The 22,664-nt window shown below is 44.9% G+C and overlaps 1 long non-coding RNA gene across 1 annotated transcript in view; it reads left to right on the forward strand.

Moving 5' to 3' along the window:
* Positions 1 to 22,664, forward strand: part of LOC117217445 (uncharacterized) — a 75,822-nt gene that overhangs the window by 8,579 nt on the left and 44,579 nt on the right. Inside the window, exon 2 of the long non-coding RNA XR_004489558.2 lies at positions 8,300 to 8,468. This is a non-coding gene — a long non-coding RNA (uncharacterized LOC117217445). The remainder of the gene's footprint in view (positions 1 to 8,299; positions 8,469 to 22,664) is intronic.

Genomic DNA, 22,664 nt, shown 5'->3' on the forward strand with positions numbered 1-22,664 from the left:
TTAGTAATCCTCAGTGTTCTGAGTGACATGGTAACATAATTTACATTCAGACTAACATCCTTCCCATCCGTAGGATAAAAATACTGCTGGGCGTGGAAGAACAATGGCGCCTGTTATTAAAAGTGCACTATTCTTCGATCTTCCGAAAAATAATTATTATAATCTAGTGAAAACCTCCGTGCTATCGAATACCAAAAATAATTTCCAGTAAAACTTCAATTATCCGAACTCTAACATCCTGTCTAAAATGATCCATTCAAGAGTTCTTTTTTTACCGTAGAACGCGTTTCTATGTATTTTTTTATTATTAAAAAATCTGCCAGCTCGGGGCAAAAAAGAGGCCCTGAATTTCCACTTCTTCTGTTGATCTGCATGGATCAGGATCTGTTTTGAACCGTTTTTAATTATTTCTATTCACTATGTTGTATCCTAATATTCATAGTCCAGTCGGAACGTTCGAACTATATTCTTCACGAAAATGCAGAAAAAGAAAAATTGTTTATTACGATTTACATTGGAGAAGTCCCTTAAAACTAGTGTTTATTGTGCAAATTAGTAAAATTTGTTCTACCATCCGAACACTACATTTCCTCGATCAGTTCCGATAAGACTGTTCCTTGCTATTGAACTCATAAAATAACTCCGAATTATTTTATTATTCTGAAAAAACAATCTCGTCGATTCGAAATTTCGAAGACCACGTCACCATATCTGCGAAAACGATCTAAATCGGCAGACCACGATCGAATCACCGATTCCTCGGCGCCTATCGCCGTCGCAAAAAAAAAAGCAGATCAGCGTCCCCCGGCGAAACTAGCGGCACGAGTTCAGCAACCTCTTTAAAATCGTATCAAGCAGTGCTAAAACGAGGCGGCGCGGGCTCAAAGACTTCGGAATCCCTCGTGAATGAAAAACGGCGGTATCTATCCCAAGGCAGGTTTCCACGGTTTCATAGCGACTGACCTCGCGAGGATTCGCGCGTTCCGACCCGGCAAGCTCAAAGGACGTTTCGCAGACCCCGTTAATCGCATCCCCGCTCGCGAATACACGCGTGAAACCGCTCGGGGTCCCGGCAAGAAAAGTGGCTCGTCAGTGTCCGTTCCGCTCGCGTCCCGCTCAACAACCGGAAAAAAGAGCGTAATCTCGCTCTTTTCTCTTGCCCCGCGAGACTGCTCCTGCTATTTCCTCTTGTCCGGGGTCTTGCTCTTTTCTTTCTATCTGATTAGGCGGTGTATCGCGTCGGATGAAGACACAGAACGGAGAAAGGAGACGCTCGATTCTTTATTTTCAAAGAATAAAAGCCGAAGACGGGATCGGAGAGGGACGAATGGGGGGAGAAGGAGGGTTAAATAAGAGGCAGAAGAAGCGGTCTCGTACTCTCCTCGTCGCGCTGCTTAAAATTCATAAGACGGTCTGTTTACTTACCAAAGATACGCGGCCTGCGACCTCCCAGCCCCGTCTCTCCGCCCCCTCAGGAACCTGCTACAACCTACAACCTACAACGCCGAGCCGCGACGCGACGCGACGCCGTGCTTTATCGCGGAAAATAAAATTATTGGTTGCACTTTTCTCCTCGGTCTCTTTTCATCCTGCCGGCGGGAGGAAACGCGGGGTGGTTTCGCGCGCGTTTCGCGGCAGCCGAGCGGCCAACCGAATCGACACACTCGAGAACTCGGGGAATTTTTTCCCCGGCGCGTTTAAAAAGCGCCCCGCGGCTGTCGGAGACACGCTTCCTGCAGCGCGCCGCTCAAAGAGGCCGTTTGATATGCTGATATCGCGCCGTTTATTTTTGCAATTTCCATAACGCGCCGTTTCTTAGCCACGATTAGAAATGTAAATTCGACAACGACCCTCCGCCGCTAAATGCGGCAGCTATCGGCGCCGGTTGTTTTAAAGCCGTCCCCCCCGCCGCAGCCATCGCACCGTGAGAACTCGCCGCGGATTAACTCGTCTCTGGCCGCGAGCGGTTTTCTTTCGCGGCGGGGAACCGTCCCGTCTACGCTCGACAAGATTTCTCGGTAAATATTTCTGTTGCGGGGCCGGGAATCCGACGGATCGACCACGGGAATTGGGTCAATAGCGAAATTCGCGTTACTTGGACAAATGAGGGGCTCGCTCGATGATTAGGAGCTTCGGTACACTCTTCTTCCAATTAGCGACTGCATTCTCAATTATTTCGAAAATTGCCTGCATTATTCGCAAGATATAGATAATACGTATATATTTGCTTCTTTCATTAATTATCTGATCGGGTTAAAAATAATTGAATAGTATTTCTAGATCTTGCAATGGTTTTACTGTTGTGTATACACATTTTTGTCACAAATGCATCAAATCTGTTGTGCATCATATTTTACTTGGATCATTAGGAAAATATATTACTTTAGTCTTTGAAAACTACTAGAATGAATTTACACATCCGTTATATACATATGACTGATACTATTTTAACATCGAATAGAAAATAGTATAACATCATATTTTGTTAGAGCTTTTACAACGCAGAAGAATTATAGTAGAAGCCGCTATGACAGATTTCAGCTTTCCAATTTCGAATTCACTACTCAAGTAATCTTGATTTCGTGAGATTTTGCTCGCATTAATCCTAGGACGCTTGAGGTATTAGAAGGTTTAACGTCTGCTTAAGGAAAGGTCATTCTGTATCCACGTAAGAAAACGTGCTATAGATATCTTTTCTGTTCGATGTATATTTATTTTCACGATACTGTTAAATAATACATTTAGGTACGTATTTTAGTGCAAAACTAAAATATAATAATTTTCACAAAACTACATTGTTCGAACAAAAATACATGTTTATAGTTCTCTGGACATTTCTTGATGCTCCCTTAAGCATGCGTTAATGTAGCATTTAATATTCCGCAAAACGACTTGCTCGAAAAGCTGATTGCTTCCTGCGGATACGTTTATCCTGAATTCATTGGATAAGGATTTAAGCCGGCATGTTTCTTCGAGAAATATCGGCGTGAATCGTTAGCGTGCAACGCGTCTGAAATCGCGAAACAAGGAAGGGGCAGAAACGCGATCGGACGCGGATAATAAAATGCGGATCAGGAAATTCCGACGCGCCGATGAAATTACTCCTCGAAATGCGAGCAATCGATACGTGCGCTTCGCAGCCAATTCAATCCGACCAGTTTTACAACTTTAAGTACGGCGTACCGAGTGCCTTGTTAAATCATCCCCATTTCCCAATAAAACACGCTCGTCGCTCGCCGATTCGATGGCAAATGATTCTCGCGGGCTATCTCTCTCACCTCGATTTCAATATCGACCCCCGCCACACCGATTGGAAATGAATTTCCCGATGGCGGAGATAAAATTCATCGTCGACGAGACGCCGATTAGAGCGTGCGTCAACTGACTAGCGAGCTTGCTCCAATCACTGACGCAAGTGCTCAAAACACCTGTTCAAAGGGTTCGTATCTACTTAGAAAATTACGTTTCTTAAAACTTTGACCGCCGACCAAGCAACCTCAGTCATCTGTTAAAAATAAAGAAGGTAACTCTTAATGGAATATAAACTGAAAAGCTAAGATGTGCGACATCTATTGTTTTTTTAATCTTCTTATATTTTGCGGTTCCTAATCAAATTTTCAACATATAATACATTAATGAGGAAATTAATTTTCAAGTTTGAGCAAATAATTCCTTAACTGATTAAATGCACTGTCTTTATGGTATCGCTTTCTTGAACGCACTAAACAAAGTGCAAATTGTAGTGCGATTTATTGTATCTAACTGTAAATATAGTGTTCGATATTTTTCTAATTTATTTTTGTTGAGAATAAGCGACATTAACGGGGTTATAAGTACTGCTTTCACTCAGAATATATATATATATATATGTCGTGCATTCGTGAGAAATCTTTTCGTCCACCACAGGAATTTTGTATAAAGCTTTCTTATAAAGATCATCATCCTGGTCTTTACGAATCAATCTTCGAATGTGGCAATTCGGTCGCAACATTTCGATCTAAACCAACGTTAGATTGTTATTAACAATTTACTGCAACTAGCCAACTAGAAAATAGTTGACAATGAACGCAAAACTCTGCTGCAAATTAACATAATTTATTAACTTAAAAAATCAGGCCTGCCAAGCGTCCTTCTCGACTTGCCAATCAACTTGACAACCAAAATATTAATGGACTGAAAAATTACGGTACAATTCCGATCGGCAATCTTTGACTACGATCTCGTTTTATTTCATTAGCCACCGTCTGTTCCGTGTTTCCCAGTGCAAGCTGAAGTGTCCAAATGCTCATAGACGGCAGCGGGGAGGAAGGCAGCGCGAGTGTGTCGCCGGTTCGCTCGGTTGCTCGCTTGCAGGCAGCCGCGCGTGTCGCGTTATAATCTCGTTGCTCGGGGCGACGTCGAATAAAGTACTCGCGGTGTGACGGTAACGCGAGGCACCAACTATTAACTCATTAGTCGAAGTTCTTCGTATTATCGCATTCTCTTTGAGGCCGGCTCGGTGTTCTCGTATCCGAGGCACGGGGTGGGAGGAGAAGGGGGTGGTGGATGTGGAAGGAGGGGGTGCGGGCCGAGCATCTCTGGGTGCTAGAAGGAGAACGATGGAAATAGGACGCGACAGTGACAAGGGATGGAAAGGAGAGAGAAAAAGAGAGACAGAGAGAGAGAGAGAGAGAGAGAGAGAGAGGGACCGGGTGAGAAGAGATTGTGTGGGGATGGTAGTAGAAGAACGAAGAGGGAGGTCGAAAGGATAGACTCGCGGAGAAGGAAGATGACGATGACGAGGGACACAAAAAGGAGAGTCGGGTAGGATGGGGCCCGGAGAACGTTGGCAGAAACGGTGACGATGTCGGCCGGGGTGGCTGGGGGTGGCGCGTGGGCGGTGGGTAGTAAGGGTTGAGGCGAGAGAGCACGCAGGCAAGCAAGCAACCAAGCAAGCAGGCAAGCAAGCAAGGGATGATAGGGCAAGGAGAAGGACAGGGGGCTAGGGGATCCGAGGAAGGTAAGAGGTAGATGGTGTGTGGTGCTCGGAGCAGAAAGGGTGGCTGGTAGCGTGGGGGGTGGTTGCACGCCCGGCATTGTTTCGAACAGGCGTGTACACGTACATACATCTATTTGGCACATAGATAAAGCATCTTAGAGACCGCGTAGAAGGGAACTACGATGGGAGAGAGAGCCCGAGGACGAGGCAAGAGGTTGAGGTGAACTGGAGAAGAAGCTGGAGTTAGGGAGGACGGGAGAGGGTTCGAGAGAGAGGAGATAGGGGCGGGAGAGAGACAGAGGGTAGAGCAGCGGCAGCGGCAGCAGCCAGCCATCTTGCCACAAACTTGACTCGACCAATCAGCGTCGAGGCTGTGGTCACCGTTGTGCCCTCGCTCCCTTCCTCCCTCGTCACTCTGTTCTATGTTCTCTGTACGGTTCCTCTGCCTTTCATCCTCTCCCTCTTTACCTCTCTTTCTCCATCCCTCCCGCCATCTCTCTCTCTCTCTCTCGCCCTCTCGCTCTGTCTCTCTTTCTCTATCGCTTCGGCTCTCCGCTATGTTCGTCCGTCTCTCTTCCTCTTTCTCTCTCTTTCTCTCTGCTTCTCTCGACCTTTCTCTCCTATGGTCCGTAGTAACCCGGCAGCAGCACCTGCCAGCCAACCCTTTAATTCTAATCAATTTACTCTTGCGCGAGCCTCAACCCCTCGTGTATCCTCCTGAGCACGACTGAACCTCAACCAACCTCTCTCTACACCCAGCCATCCCCGTTCCACGTCGAGCTTCCATCCTCTTGCGTACCTTCCATCGAACCCACCCTCTCCCCGCCCGTTCATCCCCCCGCGATCCTTCTCGAACTACCCCTACTACATCTGATAGCGGAACTAAGTTCGGCCGCACGGAACTCCTGCTAACCGGCTAAATAATTAGCGCGGGGAGATTAATTGCCGGGAGTTAAGTCGCCGGGCTACGCGATAACCATCCCCTTGCGACCCCGCTCCGCAGCGAGGGTGGGCGCGATGACCGGCCCCCGATGGAATCGGAATTAATCCCCCGCGATCGCGCTCCACTTTTCCGATGCTAAAGGTGTCAAGCGGGTTCCGTCCGTTTGGATGCGATCAATTCGCCGAGGAGATTCGCACGGTCTTGCCGCGACCTGACTTTCGCGTATAATGCACATCGATCTTGCGAATTTCGAAGATTGTCATGCCGTTTTCGAAACAATGACAGTGCAGATTCCATTGCGAATATTCGAAAATGCTTGCTGAAATTTAAATTCTTTGGAGGATCTGAATATCTTGAAATTTTCTACTTTCATGCTCGTATTGTTCACATTCATGAGAATGTGGCAAATTTTATGTGTGTAGTATTGTTGTATCGGATTGGCTCATGGTTTTAATTTCGATTCAAATTTTCTGCATAATAATTGCTTATCAGTTACGTCACATACTCTTTGGTTTTCTCCTATTATGCCATTATTCATTTATTCGTTCCGCGCGATTAATAAAGTGATTAATTTCTTTAAGACAATGGAGTGTCGATTTAGTAAGAATGAATACATGTTTCGACATATTTTGCTGTACGATTAAATTCGTAATAAAGTGATTCATTTTTTGAAAACTATGGTGTGCCAATTTAAAAAGAATCAACATTTACGATCCATCTACGAACTTATGGACCGACTTGCTACATATAGAAAGATGAATTAATTTACCCGATAAATTAAAAGTACCCGATGTGACCTATAACTTGCCAGAGAACCAAAAAATAAGATATAACGTCGTTACAAAAATTGTAATGTATCGAATACATTCTTAAAAAAACAAATGAATATTTAGTTTTCGCGTATTTTATCGCTCAAGTGTTACCTCAAGAAATCTGCATTCTTTGAGAAGGCAATTTTCCGTCTAGCGATAAATGAAGCGGATCGACCGAAAGAAAGGGTCGGTTCTTCGGATGATCGTAATTTTTGTCTAGCCGTCGCGTCGGTCGTGCATTTTGCAAGTGAAATTGTTGCATTATTCAAGGAGCCGTGCGCCGCGAAAGCTCGCGATGTTTAAATAAAGAATTATTCGAAGTGTCCCGTGATTTGGTGCGGACTGGCAAAAGGCAGCGCGAGCGAAACGAAGCCGGCTCGATTCACGATCGACTTCGATGTCAATGGGGGATTCAGGATATCGGGAACCGGGGCCCCTTGAGAATGGGAGACGAGTATTTTGGTACTCGGCATTAAATGCGGAATATTAATACATTATTTTCTATTATGATGGTGCTCGAACCGGCCGATTCAGTCGGTGCACTTTTTCCGTCGTTGTGTTTTTGTTCGGTCGGATCGAGTGGTGCTAGACACACTTCCCCTCCGTAGAACGCAGGAATAAAAGTCCGAAGGGGGTGCTTCTCGACGGTGAAAGAGGTGAAAAACAATTTGATCGGCCCTGATTCAGGAGGAGACGATTAAAGTTTACGCTTTCGCCGTTCGGAGGTCTTCGCGGGGGCTTACATAATTTACGTAATGGCTCGTAGACTAACGACGGAGCCGGTGTTTAAGCGTCCGACCTGCGAACCGACCACCTCCTACCTTGTTTCAATCCGCCACCCCCTTAACCGACGCGGCCGCTCGAGTTGCCAAGTTTTCTCTACGCGAGGAGCACCCTCGGACAAAAATTTATGTTCGTTACTTTGGCCTCGCGCCTTCCGATGAATTATCGCTCCTCCGAACTGCGCCCCGATACTTTCCCTCTCGTTTGGCTCCCCTCCTTTTCATCCCCTCGAAGAACAGCGCCGAAATTAAAATGAAATCGCGTGTGGATCTCGAGTAATTTACCGACAACCCCAATTTTTATAATTGCTTTACCACATATTTCCTAAGACGCTCTAATCGCGCGTACATGTTTCCTACAGTTTAACCCTTAACTGGTACATTGATCATTATTTTAGATCCACAGGGTCATCCATCTACTGGTTTCCATTGGAAATTTTGCTATTTAAAAATACCGTTTAATATGTCTCAAAGTTTTTGGTTTACTGAAAAGAGTAAACCTACCGATTTCAATTATGAAAAATAATTTCATTTAAGTGACCGCCTAACTGGCTTGGAACAGTGTCTTTTTGTATAGCAAAAAGGTACCTATTTATATCGAGAACTCTGAGTCTAACGTATCACAAAATCGGAGGAAGAGTTAATTAAAGTTGTTCCGGCAAGAAATGCGCTTAAATTGCGAAAATTAGAGGATTGGTAATAAAGTCCGTCCATATTGCGGCGTACGCGGTGTATCAACGACTGGATCGGCTGAAATAAATCGCGGACGTCGTTCTGATTACAGATCGTCCGTGGGATTGGCAGAGAGTAAGCGTGGCTTAACGACAGATCCGATCTGCACGAGTGGAACAATCGGTCCTCCTCGATCGGTCTCCTCCTCCCCTTTTTATGCCGACGTATTTCGATGCCTGATCGAATACAGGGATTCCCAGACCGACGGGGAGAAATAGACGGTAAGGTCGATTTATTTATGTCGGTGATTGCCAGTCCGGGAGGCAAGGGCTTCTTTTGCATTAATGCCGAGCGAGGAGCGAGATCCTCCGGCTGTCGCTCCGATACGCCGATATGTTATCGCTCCCTTTAAATATTAGCTCTTAAACCAGTCCCTCGATTTCTGCTTCTGTCGAATTTACCGAACATTCTTTACTTCGTTACTCTCCTAATTTATTTCGCGCTTCGTTCCCGCGATCTCACACGAAATAATTCGTTCATGCCTCGCGAAAAATTTTACGTTACATCTCGTCACATTTTTATATATTTACAGATTCAATTTATATTTTTAGTCGTCGATTTTGAATTAATTGTATAATGAAATGCAGAGAGCATTTGAGTAAAAAAAAAATTCTATATAAATGAATTATAGGGGTTGTTTTGCGAGATTGGTATATATTAATTATTCTTGTAAGAAATCTAAGTTTTGATTCTTTAATTGTGTGATTTCATTTTATTCTGCGCAAGTTTTATAAATGTCAAATTATTTTTCGTTTTATTACCGAAAATAATAGCAACTATTGATACAAGTACTACAAACTCTTTTTAAATAAATTGAAATTATCTATATAGTCGCGAAGCAAAGGTATTTTAAATAGCCTAAAGTATGCACGCGAATACTTATTGTTCTGAGTAATAGTTTCCAGCGAATGAACGTTAAGTTTATCACAAAATTCCCGTTCTCTTACTGCTGGCGTTCATAAATGCATACACCTCGTCAGCAGGAAGAATATTACGCCCATATCGCACAGGTTTCCGTGATTCATTATAATGAGCGGCGCGTGCACGCGAAACAAGTTTATTGCCCTTTCAGAGTTTCTACCCACCCCTGGAGCAGGAAAGGGGTGGCTCGAAGTCTTGAGTTCTTAATATCGTCACCTGCCGGTTAAAAGTATTTCAATCCCACTTTCGCTTCGTCGGAAGTCGACACACGCGTTTCGAATTATGTAAATGCCTTTCTTGACAATGAAAATGGATACCGGTTTAATTAAAAAATAAACTGGATCGATTTATCTTGCAACAGACTGCTAAACAACTTTAACTGGACTATTAATAAATTTTATTCAGTTTATTCTACGGATCATTTATATGTATTTTAACGTAAGTTAATTCGAAATTTTGAATCTAGTAAATTTGTTCTATAATTATGCTTTGAATTAATATATGGAGTTGATAGCAGATTATTGGGTATTTTTTACGATAATTTTTAATGCGAAACTTATAGTAGCATTAATAAGGACTAAACTATCTTTATAAAAAGTAAAAAATTAAATTTGTTTAGAGCTCATGCAATTTTCATTATAGTGTGTAAAGAAACGCGTTAACCTTTTATAACTCACTGTAATTTAGGAATAATGATATAACAATGTTTTTTAATTTTACATCATTTCTAGTCACAATTGCAATTTGTAAATTTCACTTCATATATCAGAGTAGATCCATTGTTTTAGAAGCTATAAATTCCTAGTTGCAAACATCTATTATTTTGAATCCATATAATAATGTTGAACTTTAGGGAATTAATTTTGTAAAATTTAACAACGAAAACAAAATTAAAAGATTTAAAATTTAAAATTACAAAAAATTATTTTTTTGTTTATTTATTTTTCATCATAAACTTGCCCACGATTAGAAAGTTAATAGTTGTTAATAAAACTGATTATTAAAAACTTATTCCACAAGTAGATTTCCAGGAAGCGCAGTGGCTCAAACAGGTACCTAAAAAATGCTACCAAAGCGAATACCTAAAGACATATTTTGCCAATTAAGGGCAGCGAATATCAAATCGCTGTTCGTCCTATCAACTTGCTCCAGGTTGCTGTATAATCAATGCCACAAAATCCGTCTACTGTTCGCCGATCATTCAGCGTCGCCCGTTCAAAGGCCTCGCATTACATTTCTCAAGGCAAAGCCTCTCCTCCTGAATAAAGTCGCGGCTCCAGAACAGCGGGCGCACAAACAAACCCTTAAAGCGTCTCGCGGTGGCCTGGAAAAAGGAACCGGCCCGTCAGAGGCTTTCCCAAGGTTTCTCAGCGGCGTGCTTCTTGCCAGAACCGAGCGGAATAAGCTCGCGAGAACAGAACAATACCGGAGGGCGAGCCACAACAAAGCGACACGTTCTTAATTCGTACAAAACTACTTAATAAGTCAAATGAACGCGTGGTTCTTTTGACTGTTCGACGGTTGAGGGTTGTAACGGGCTTCGACGGACGGGGCTAGAGAGGGCGACGAAGGGCTGTGGGGAGGCAGAAGAGGAGGAAAAGAAAGAAAGAGAGAGAAAGAGAAAGAGAGAGAAAGATAGAGACAGGGCGATGGAGAGATGGAGAGAGGGACGGACGAATTTTTTTTCAGCCCCTATGGGGGCGAGTTTCACCGACTACCGGCGACACAACGATGGCTACGACCACGAGCGACGACGACGGCGACGCCGAGGACGTCGACGACGACGAGTCGAGTGGTTTTCAAGCTAATAAAAAAATTACCGCTGCCGCATGAAACCCGACGACGTATAAAACGTCAGTGAACGCGACGATTCAGCCCTTGCCGTCACCACGACCGTCCCCTCTCGACCCCACCCCCCTCAACGGCGCTCCAAAGAGGGGCAGAAAAGCCAACGGGAATCGTCACCCTTTTGTTTTCCTTCTTCTTTTTTCTTCGTTTTTTTATCTGGCGGACGAAGAGGGAGATCGACGCAATTTACTCCTCGCGCACTTCGGCACCGGTCGTTACTCGATTTTGAACGCGGTGTCGATTCCCGCTTCGCCTCACGCTACCCTCGCCGAGCGGTTCTCACCCCCCTGTTTTTCTTCGCACGGTGCACCGACACGATGCTCTTAATTAAGGGGTTATTATGTGCCCGGGAACCTTGAGGATCTAATAACGCTAAGGAACTGGCAGCCTGGAATTTCGCCTGACTGCTGGTTCGGGAACACCGGACGATGCATAGTTGATCGCTGTCGAGTTTTTCGATGATAGATAGCTTCTGGGTGACTATTTCATTCGAAGGAAGGTTCTGTGTCTTCCGGTGTTGTCGCAGAATATGCTTTTTCAGATTTTAGTTAGCTTAAAAATTGTTACAGTAATTTCTCCCGGAAATGCCAAATTTCGGGTTGCTGTGAATTTCTCTGTGCTAGTCCTACACCTATGTAATTTATTGCTGTTAATATATACCGGCATTCTGACCGTCGCCTTTTTTGCCGACTACCCCGAGTTTCTATAAAAATTGTGCCTTAGCGCAACTTAGTATTCTCAGATCTGTCAGTTGCAATTCCTATCTCCGAACATTTCTGGGAGAAATTGCTGTACTTCGAAAATTTTGTCAAATGAATGTTCATTCAGTGGGCAAATCACTTCACCAAATAATTGAACTACGGATATTTATGTAAATTATTACTCCGTCCATTGCAACATTACATTTGTGTACATATAAATAAATATTTAAGAAGGAGATTCTTTGGTGAACGCGTGTATGAAAATTTAGCAACGGCGTTGACAAACGTTTGCGAAAGAAGTCGCCCGAAGAGAACGTTTTTCTCTGTTAAAACATATCTCCACGGATTATCGAGGTAGAGAAACGTAAGTGGTAAAGATCGCCAAGGAAGTTCGAGCAGGATCCAGGGAAATTACGATATTTCCCTGCGGTATTAATTAATGAGGCAAACTCTTTAGGGAAACACGAGCAGCCCGGAGAGCATGGGGTAACGGAAGTTCAATATTTGAGGCTTTTTTCTCTCCATTGGCCCACGAGTTTCCGCTGGCAAGTGTGCCAAGTTCTCAGTTCCGGAGACAAATCGCTTTTCGCGTGTCGCGAACCAGCCTGTAATATTACGTATTACTCCTGAGAGGACGAAGTTGGTTAAATCGTAGTCGCCAAGAAAATTGCCGTAATTCCTTTAGTTAGAACGATCTGCCGACCCTTGTTTCGAACACTGGGAAAACATTCCTTATTTCTAACAATTTTTAGTTCTACGATGTTCTCAATTTTTAGTTCTAAAACATTTTACGTCGATGCTAACGTGCAGATACTAGGTACGTGACCGTCATACTCATGGCATGTGGTTTCCGAATTGTCTTCGAATCAAGGCAAAAAATTAGAAATAAAAAAGTTAAATCACCGTGCTTCGGCATGCTGGCCGCTACCTGTTTTCCGACTGCTCCGAGTTTCTATCAAAATGAGCCACGAAGCTCGAAGAATCGCGACTTAGTATTCCCGTATCTGCCGGTTTCAATTCCGAACTCCGAACATTTCTGGGAGAAATTACCGTATCTCGTTTTTCTTTTCTACTCTACGAAGGTTTTGTATCCCCCAGAAATAAGACTAGCATGGCAAAATATTTTAAACATTCAAAGCACCTAAATATCTTATTCAAGAATATTGTTATTGCTAAATATATCGTTCCAATATTCAGATAACCGTGAACAAAAAATTAACATTCTATACATAATATGTATAAATAAATTGTATATCAAGCTCTCTCATGAGATACTCCTCTACAATGAGTTTCAACACTTATTTAATTCATTACATCTAAAATCGCCGTATTAAATATTATTATGTTCGAACTACGTTGAAAAATATCCACTTTGGATCCCTATTAAACGTTCCCTCCGCGATGGTACCAAGAGATACAAACTTTCGCAAACAATGTACCGCGTCGCAGAACGCCGAGATACATTTCCATCTTTCCATACCCTTCCAAGTTTAAAACCCCGCAATCGAAAGCTAGTCGGCCGAGCATTTCCGCAGCGCGCGAATAAAATCCGCGGAAACACTTGCCAGCTGAAAAACGTTCGACGATCGTCGCGGCCCAACGACGACAACGAGGACGGGCGGACCGGGACGAATTAACTTTTACCGAAACTGCTCGCATCCCACTCGACCCCGGGGGCGAACGAGAATTTCGCTGTCGGATTAACCCTCTTGACCGAGCGCGAGAACACAGCATCGAAGAACGCCAACCGACGGGACGGATGACGGAAAGAGGCGGCGAGGGGCGGTAGCGGCAGCGACCACCGAGGAAAGGAAGCAAAATGAGAACTGGCGGCGGGGTTCGGGGGTCAGGGGGGTGGCTGCCAGGTGAATTCTAAGCCCGAGATTCTCCATCCGTGGCTGCGCGCGCGCTGCAAGTGCACCCCGGTGCTAATTAAAATCAGACCACGTGTCTTTCCGAGCCATGGTCACGAAAAATAAACGGAAAAAGATCTTTTCAACGGTGCCCGTAAACCCACCCTTCCGCCTCTTCGCTCCTCCGCTACACTTTCGCCGTCTCTCTCTCTCCCGGTTCTCTCCTCTCCGTCCCTCCTGCTCGGCAACCCCCGGCAACGTCGTCCTCAGCGCACCCCACGCCGGCTTAATTATCGTCCAAGTGTTCTTTAAAGAGCGAATTACACGCTCGATGTTTACCGCAAGCTCGAAGCTTTTCATTCGTCCCGCACTCTTTTTCCCTCTCTCGGCGTCCTGCACCCTCGCCCACCCCGACCTCCGACCCCCGCGTTACCATTTCTCCTACTCGATCACCCTTGTACCGTGACTCGGGCGGAGAGAGGAACGCCAGCCGACGCTTCTTTTACGCCTCGAACGCATCGACGGGTTCCTCGATCGTCGATGTCACCGAGAGCGAGAAATTACGGAATTCGCTTCCGATCCCCTGCAGGAGCTCGCTGCTCTCGGAACGCACGTTCGACTGCTTTCCGGATGTTGTCATCGAATATTAGCTCGGTTTTTTGTGCTGGACCTCCGAACCTGCTTTTTCACCCTAGAACGACCTCCTATTTTTCGGCGCAAGTAATATTGTGGGCTTACGGACGACCCAAAATAAAATCATGACAATTAAAATATTATTTTTCATATTCTTCTTTGGACACACCTTAAGGAAAGATAATATTTATTTACACGAGTGTAGAATAATTAAAAATTTTGTGGGGTCGCCAATCTTCAGCATTATGATAGACTACGTTAAAGGATTGGAAAATTAACAAGTAGACTGCAGGCTTTATATGTTTTTGACAAAAATTACTAGAACGAATGCGAAACTATGGAGACATCAAAAGAGTTTCAAAATAATTGTATATTATGTAACACCTGTTGAAGTTATTAGAAAAGATAAGACATTTTTATTTAAGTGGAAAATTTAAAAGACCAAGAATTCCGTTATACATTATTTTTTAGCTATCGAACCAATTAAGAAAGAAAACAAACTTTTACTTTAGTTTGTTGCAATTGAGGTAGGCAATTTTTAATTTTCTAGTTATCAGTCATAAATATTGAAATAACATAAATAATAATATAAATATTATATCTGATTGGCTCGATTTGCAGCCTCGATTATCCAATGAATAGATACACGGTGATAGAGCCTCTGTTATCGGAACACCTCGGTTATCCGAACTGAATTATCCCTCGATGTATTCGAACAAACGATGTTCTACGATATCCGAATATTCGTGTCACTGTACTTAGGTCGAATAATCGAAGTTCCACCATTCTATCGGCCCTTCGACCCGTCGAAAACATGCGTCATAGAAAGTCCGACGATAGGGAACGAAGCTTGTCCTCCGGGAATTTACGAGTTCCCGTGGCCCCTTGATCGCGCGCGCTGTTTTCTTTTCGACAACCGCAGAAGATTCGTCAGGCTAGAAAACGTTCGAGGCACAGGTAAAGGTGTTCCCGCTCGTTCCCGCTCGTTCCCTCTCCCCCTCTCTCTCTCTCTCTCGCTCTCGAGAAGAGCGAATTTCTCGAGGGCCTTATAAGTCGCGGCAGCAATCGGCAGGTGAAAAACTCGGCGATTCCGTTCCGCGAGATTTCGCCCCGCTCGTTTTTCTTCCCCTTTATCGGGAATTTCTTGCCGCGCTCTCTCGCCACTTTGAGACACGCGATTTCCTCGCCCCGTTTTCCACGGGCGACGTCGATTAACGAGTCAGCCATTGAGACCCGGATCCGCGTGTTCTTGCCGCTCCCGCCTGGCCCACCCATTTGTACCCCCCCGCGTCGCCCCACTTCTTTTTCCTCTGTTTCCGTCTCACCACTCGCCGCCACCGTTTCTCTATTTTTTTTCCTTTCCTCCTTTTCTACTTCTCCTCGCCATCGACGTTCGTTTTTTCCTTCAACTTTCTCCCCTCTTGTCTCGCGTCGGACCGACCGCAATGCTTTCGCCGCGGAAAAACGCAGCGAAACGCGGTTAAAGTACACGCTAAGGGGAACAAATTTGAAGCTCATTACCCGCTCCTCTTTTCAGATACGAACCGAGGGGGAGATGCCGGCTGAAATCTTTACGCGCGTGTTCGTTCGTTTCTTCCTTCCTTCTTTTTTCGACCGTGGCCGCTTCGGATTCATTTTCCCGCGGCCTCGACTCGTCGTCGTTTTCGACTCCTAATCGGTTTCGGTAATCAATTCTTTCCCCGAACCGCCGGCGAATTTCGAGCGAATCCGGACTCCTCTCGGATTCTGGGTCATGCGCGGTAAACGACTGCAGGACTCTTGAACTTTTGTGTTCGCTATTTGGAGAACGATTAGCCTGCTTCGGTTTTCCGCCGATCACACTTAGTACATATTAGAAAGATGTACGAGTCGAATTTTGAGCTTGAATGTCGTGCTGCAATTAAATCAAGTTTAAACAGATCTTCGCCGAATGTTCTCCAATGAAGGATCACAAACTATTATCGCTGTTTGTTATCCATGAATAGACTACAGATTTACTGGATTTGTAGCGAGAATGAATAGGCGAAATTTAAAACAGCTTGAACATCGATTGAAAATTAAATAAGGATTAAACAAATTACATTCTTTGTTCTCCAATGAAGGATCAGAAATTATTGTTGTTGTGTTGTTTATGATTAGACCATAGCCTAGATCTAATATATTTGTGAAAGAATGGATAGACCAAGTTAAAAACGGTAGAAACAATATTTATTTGCTTCCAGTACTTCGCAGCTAATGCGAACAATTCTTATTTTCCATAATAATCCACACAATAGTCGATTCTTCTTCTTTTATCGTTTCTTAGCTTTCAATGCCTTGCGTTCGAGAATTTGCATTGTTTTCTATGATTTTCGTCATTCTAAATAAAAACAGCTTCGCCATCTCGTCATAAAGATGCACAATCGAAGACTTCGGTTCAAATGCAGTGTAAGTGCAACTTTTAAAAGTTGTCCAACTCGTTCATCGAACCTGTTTACCGAACTCGACTAATCGTTCCCGACGAAACAGATTCCGCGATCCAACGAAAGTCCCTCCGACCGAAATGCCATAGTCGTACAAACAATAATCTCATCGAAGTATCACGTTCGTTTACCCGTCCAACAAAATTCCGCGCGGCGGGAGCGCGACGAGAGCGTCGGTGCAGCATAAATATTTAAATTTCCCTCCACCCACGTAATCTATTTAAAAGCTGTGCTCGAACCGCGCGTCCCCGGTTTCCGGGACATTGATATCCGGATGATTGTCCGAGACAAAACATCCCGAAGCCGGGGAACGTTGATCGCGGGCCGGGCGTTTCAACCGTGAGCGTGGGCGTGCGGGGATCCTTTTGGCTGGTTTACACGAATCCATCAGCAACCATCGCCGGCTACCGGTTTCGACGATTTCCGTTGGCATATTTCCATCGTTCCCCGATATCGCCGCGGCAAAAGGTAAAGAGGGAAAACCCGGCCGAACGAAAAAAGCCTTCCAATCCCTGGAAGCAACGAATTGTCGTCGTGCTCGCCCCTCTCGCCCGCCCCCGCCGCCTGCTACCCTCTTCATCCGTGCCTTCCTCCACCGGGGGCTCCAACCCTCCGCCATTCGATTTTCCACTATTTTCCGATCGTCCGTTCTTCCCCCTCGTCTCGTCCATTTCCATCAGTCTCCTCTGACGTTTATACTTTCGTGAACGGACCCGAGGGCTCCGCGGGGACGAGTTAAGGGGGTGGTCTTGATCGAGGGTGAGAGCACAGGCGGAAAAGACGATACGCGGACGTAACCGGAGGGACAAGAACGAACGGAGGACAGGAAGAGGGTGTACGAAGACGGCGAGGAAGAGAGAGGCCGAGGAGAACCAAGGGAACCAACGGGACGGAGGAAAAGGACGAGAAAGGGGGTGGTAACGGCCACCACCAAGGGCGAAGCAACCCTCCCTCTGTCTCTCTCACTCTCTCACTCTTTCTCTCTCTCTCTCTCTCTTGCTTTCTCTATCTCTACCTCCCTCCCTCCCTCTCGCCCTTGCTCTTGCTCTGATATATTGCCTCACCCGCAACCCTCACGCGCCCTAAACCATCCCTTATAGCCGCCATCTTGAAGGACTTCCAGCCACCCCCTTCCATCCTGCCCTTACCATCGCTCAACCCCGCACGCTCTCCCCTACAGCCACCCCGAACTGCGACCTGCACTCACCCGCCCGCCCACGATCGAAAATCCCGTTAGACTTATACGGGCTTAGCCCGTCCATTTTGACGAGGGGGTACGTGCCACCCCTGCGTACCAGCCGCCATCCTCTTTCTTCGCCTCTTGCGGAATTCCATGGGGCTTTTTTTTCTACCGCCACCCCCGGAACCGAGCCGACACACTGTTGCCGTTTTCCAAATGCCGTCGGACGTGCCTTCTAGGCCTCTGCCTTTCCCCACTCCTCTCGCCGATGGGCTCTCCTTTCTTCTTCTTCCTCTTTCTTCTTTGGTTTATTAGCAAAGCAGATTTGTGCATTGGGACGCGGACCGTTCTTTCACTTCTTGACGTAATTATCTGGTGACGAGTGCGTTCGAACATCTTGTTAATGTTTGCTGCTGTCATTCTGTTGGAGGTTCGGTCGGGATTAGAGAAGGGTGCGTGAAAATATTTTCAAGTTGTCTTTAAAAATTTTTTGGCTTCGGATTCGTTGGTGAAGTTGTTGGGAATTTTTAATATGGAGCGTAAAAATGTGCATCAAGTGTATCGTTTTTAATATTGGCGACTTACTTCTGTTAGGATGGTTTTGATCCGTGTTCTCTGCATTTTTTAATTCGTGTGTCCAGTGGAAATCTAATGGAACGTATAAATGTTAATATTAATGTAGGATATATTGTTTGGAGATTTAGAATTTCCAGCGCGATTTTAAATTGGCTTGGAGCATAAAAATGAAGATCGAGTGTTTTGAATATTAGCGACTTACTTTTATTAAGATGGTTTAGGTCCATGCACTTTGCGTAGTTTAATCCGTGCGGCCAGTGGAAACCTAATGGAACGTATAAATATAAATGTTAATGTAGGGTACATTGTGGTAAAATTGATTTGAGGAGATTGTTGACTTACTCGCCTTCTTCTGCAAACACAGCAGCTGTATACGATGATCAGCCCCTGAACCATCGCCTTCGACGGAAGCTCGGGAAAAGTTGATTTACGTGGTACACCATCAACCTGAAAAGTACATATCATTTTCTTTAAAAATGAATTTTCTATCGAACTCACCCTCGTGTATTCATTCTTTCTATTATGAGTTTCACATTCATTTATGGTCGAAATGCTTTAGAAACTGCTGTGTGTTAACCTTTTCAGATCTTAATAAATAATATTCAAGAAAGTAATCTGACATTCAATTAAATGCAAAGTGAAAATGGACTAAATCTCATATAAAACATTCTAAAATCACCATCAATCCTTTGAGAACGAATGTCGACATAGAGTCAATCTCAGGAGTGCATATCTTGCTGCAAAAATTGCAAACATATCATTTGATTATGCATGTTACAGAAGGTCAGGCTATTCTGTTCACTTTTCCCATTATTCAAGTGTTTCGAACACTTTTTAAAGAAATTGTTTTCAGTGCAACAAAGAATCCTCGTCCTCGAAGGCTTTATCCTCGAATTATACGACGACCAAAATTGCCAGAGATCATCGACGAACAAAGTTCATGTACCTAATCAACGACCGAATCAAACAAACCCGAAAAACTATCCAAACGTAAGCGAATCGGCTACTTTCTCAGAAAGAGTCACCCGAAGCTGGCGCATCGGAGCCAGAAAACCAAGGTTCGACGACAAAGTGTCCCGAAAGAAACATCAGACACCGCACGAGCGCGTTGCAGTCGTTGAAAAACGTCTCGCAGTCAATCCGAGCGGCTCAATTTCGATCGCGCGGGGGCGGCAGAGGGTGAGGCGCCCCATCCGTGTGAACCCTCCGCGAAGATTCGTGGGGGTCTCGCGCGGAACGAGTAGGTGTTTCCGGTTTATTCCCGGAATTCCTCGAGGGGTGGCTGCGAGACCCATGGAACCCCTTATGACCGGGCCAAAGGCAACATCGGAAGGGAGGAAGTGCATTTTTCGGAGTCCTCGCGTGCCCACGGGATTCGCATGGTCCCCCTCCCCCCTCTTTGGCCCCCCATCCTGCAACCCGTCGCCGGCATCGGGGTACTTCGCATTCTGCTACATCGTCGCGGGATTTGATTATGCAAAGCGGCGGCCCCCTTAGGCCGTTTGCACTCCTTCGTCTCTTTCTTCCGACTCGGGCTCGAGGAGTCTGTTCCACCCCCATCCGGACACGTAGGCGGCCCATCCTGACTTTCAGCGTCCCGGGAACCTCACCTGCGGATTTTTCGAGGGATTACCGGCGCACGGTTTTTGGGAAATTGAAAACCACGCAGACGCTGTTCCCGTTTCAAGGCACCGTTTGTTTTCTCCGCATCAAGACGGTCTTGTCTTCGTCTAGGAGGATCCAGGATTTGGGATCGCGGCGGGACAGATTGTTAGGCTCCAGCAAATGTACTTGAGAATGTCTGAGAAGTCAGATACAGGTTTCGCTAGTTTCTTGTATTGAGCTACGTGAATGTTAACGGTGAGTAAAACAGTCAAAATGACTGGATTCTTTATTCTTTCTTTCACAATTTCCGAGATTGTGGTAGTGAAATGAAGAAACCGTTTGTGGATTTCTTTATTCAAGCATAATATTGTAATAGAAATCGTACGAACTTTTAGAAAATCAAATTTTCGTCATTGTTATAAATGGTTATGTCATTGTTATAAATATACACACATTAGGCGTGTGTAGGGTCGACAGTTCTCATGTTAACACCAAATCTACCACGATGGTAAAATTTCGCAATTTTTATTTTTAAGTTGTTGAAATTATAGAGACACTTTCGTGAAATATAATTGAATAAATTTCTTAAATAAAGTGTATGTTGTAATAAAAATGGCGAAAATTTTAGACGAATTCATACTTATTATACTTTTAATGTGAAGTAATATTTGAGTAATTGAGAAAATCTGCATTTTCATACATGATACCATAGACGTACTGAACAGAAGAGAACGTGGTCAGATCAATAAATTCCTGTAAATGTGTTTCGTAAGTCCAAAAATATTTTAATGCTGACTTTCTTAGGCTCGAGACATAGAACGCGATTCCAGTTGCCGGGCTAAAAATGAACCTTCGCGACGAGAAGACTTGTAGATCTTGTTGCATTTATCCTATATTAATATAGAAAGTCTGATTTCGATGTAGTTTTGGCGAATACGTTGCTGCAGGAAATGAAATTCTGTCTAATTGCATTTGGTTAGGAGCCACCAAGAAAGAGGATGGGAGATATCGATTTACAAGTTTCCGGCATTAAAAGGTGTCTTCACATAGCGGAAAACAGATTTTTACTACATCAACGATATTGTTCTACGAGATTGTGCAACACGAATTGAAAACTCGAGATGGAGGAAAAATTTTAATTGGAATCGAAAAAAGTTGAATCAGGAATTCGCCTTACGACGACTATAACCTTGACATAACCCTTAACCGAACAACCAGTTGTTGTTTCGAAATGTTGCACATTACCAAGTTAGTAAAAGCAAATAAATTTACGTTGAAACATTGCAAACTTGACGAGTTAACAAAAGAGTACAGTAATTTATAAACAATTACATCAACGAATATTAATCCGGTTAAGGGTTAAAAAGACGTTCGAAGATTGAATGAAAGATTAGATGCTCTATTAGAAAATATAAACAGACACACGTTGCTTAAGATGATGACCTTGTGAGATGAAATTAGAAAAATCATTGAAACTGAATCGTGGTAATTATTCGTGAACATTTACTAGTACAATATGAACAGAACCAAATGTTCAGCTGCGAGAAATGAAGACCTCCAGAAAACGGTGAGCCGATCGGGACCACTGTCCAACGCTCCCTAAGCGCAACATTATCGAGTCTATCGATAATCGGAGGTTGCGGGAAGAGAGGGGATACCGGCACGGTTGCTACCCTCTTTCTCCTCCGTCTTTCCGGAACACAGAATCGATCGAATCCCCGCAAGGCAGTCGGTAAGCCTGCGGCTTAGGTAGCTGGGTACATCGCCACGGATTTGAATACTGTCGATTCTCAATTGTTGCGGATCACGCGCGGCTCTGCCAAAAAAGTTCGACCGTTCGATGCCGAGAGTACTCGATGGAGGGATGGAGACGGAGTTATCGAACGGCGAACGCTGTCAAAGACCAAAAGACAGAGACCGAAAAATACAGTGAAAAAGAGACAGAGAAAAAAGGAGAGAGAGAGAGAGACAGAGAGAGGGTGAGAGAAAAGATGTATATAATTTGGGTCCCCGGCGCGGCAGCTGCGTGGGTCCCGATATGCAAAAAAGGGGTTGCCGCACGGAATTAGAATATCCTCGCGGTCTCATTTGAATTTCAATCTCGCTGCGCGGACAGTTTTCCTCTCGCCGCTTTAACCCCCGGGGGCCCTAGGTATGTGTCTGCCTACCTACGGATTCTCAGGTAACCATCGGCCGAAGGGGTTGCCGGTCGAGAGGGGGAGGAGGGTTCACCTCTCTCTCCCTCTCTCTCTTTCTAACTCTGTAGTCTGCGCTGAAAAAGGAGAGGGGAAAAGCGAAAGAAAAAAAGAAAAGAGGGGAAAAAGGAGAGCACGAGCACGGCGTGCCCCATTAAAAATCCGCTGCGCCTACCTGGCGAACGAAAAAGGGAACGCCGCGCCGGGGAAATCGTGAACGCGGTGCGCACCTCATTAGAGCCGCGCTCCAACGTTAAATCCGATGCGCCGGGGGTTGCTCTCTCTGCCTACCCTTCGCGCGTCATTGGACGCACAACGGATTCTAAAGGTGTCGCTGGTACGCGTGCCGGAATAACGCGACGCTCCGCTCCGCTCCGCGACGCTCTGCCTCGCTCCACTCGCCCGCTGAATTAGAGGGAAAGAGGCTTATCGCCGCGCCGCGC

The sequence above is a fragment of the Megalopta genalis genome, chromosome 12 (genome assembly GCF_051020955.1).
Source record: "Megalopta genalis isolate 19385.01 chromosome 12, iyMegGena1_principal, whole genome shotgun sequence".
NCBI classification, from domain to species: Eukaryota; Metazoa; Arthropoda; class Insecta; order Hymenoptera; family Halictidae; genus Megalopta; species Megalopta genalis.